The sequence below is a fragment of the Sinocyclocheilus rhinocerous genome, unplaced genomic scaffold (genome assembly GCF_001515625.1).
Source record: "Sinocyclocheilus rhinocerous isolate Xijiao unplaced genomic scaffold, SAMN03320098_v1.1 scaffold475, whole genome shotgun sequence".
Lineage (NCBI taxonomy): Eukaryota > Metazoa > Chordata > Actinopteri > Cypriniformes > Cyprinidae > Sinocyclocheilus > Sinocyclocheilus rhinocerous.
The window spans coordinates 10,349-11,420 of NW_015646677.1; positions in this window are offsets into that span (position 1 = coordinate 10,349).

The following is a 1,072-nucleotide window of genomic DNA, read 5'->3' on the forward strand; positions in this document are numbered from 1 at the left end:
TCAAAAATGTATTTAAAAATAGCTGTTTACAGTTTAATGCTATATTATGCATTTATATTATTATATTACGAACAAATATAAATTAACATACATAAAATATATTTTTTGCTGAGATTTGATGCAGTGACGCAATTTTGCGTCGTGATTACGTAATGACCTCACAACGTTATTTAGCAGCAGACGTAATGAAGACGAATGGCACGATGGAAATGAGCAGCGATGAAGGAACATGTGCCGACAGCCTCGTTTTGAACCAGACTAGATTCTTATTTTAATAATTCATCCCGCTGATGCGTGTGAGTTTATTAATGTTTGCAATAGTCCAAACTTTAACGGCGTGTTCTCTTGTTCGGTGCATAAATTATGCAGATGTCCTGAGGGTTTGCAGTACAACACAAAGGCCTGAATTAAACATGAAGAGCTTTTAAAATAAAACACACAATTAGAAGCGTGACAGATTCTTAATGAGAAAATAAGTCTGCGTTTCTCCCCTCCGGCGCTCGAATTAAAGACTTTTATTAGGTCATTCGATCAGATTCCCAAGGTGATACTGTATGAAGATGCTTGAAAGCAATTACACGCCGTTTATGAGTATGAAATGAACATAAATATTAGTTTCGACCTCAGATTTAGTGTTTCATATATAATTCATGTTGTAGTAACAGCTTGTGAAAAATTATTCTCACCTTTGAGAATTTATAACACCTAAATATATGATAATAAATACGTCTAATTCAACATGTACGCTTATTTACATTTGTGTTTAGTAGTAGAGATTAAGAATAAATATAACAATAATTAATACAGAAACATCTGGAACTTTTGTAAGGCAGATCTCATGTTCATAAGCATATTTACACACGTAACTCAAAAGATCATTTATTTTTTTTAAGTTTTATTAGTTTCTAATCTTGCTGTAATGTTAGCTTATTTACGTGTTTAGTAGTAGAGATTAAGAATAAATATAACAATAATTAATACAGAAACATCTGGAACTTTTGTAAGGCAGATCTCATGTTCATAAGCATATTTACACACGTAACTCAAAAGATCATTTATTTTTTTTTTTTTA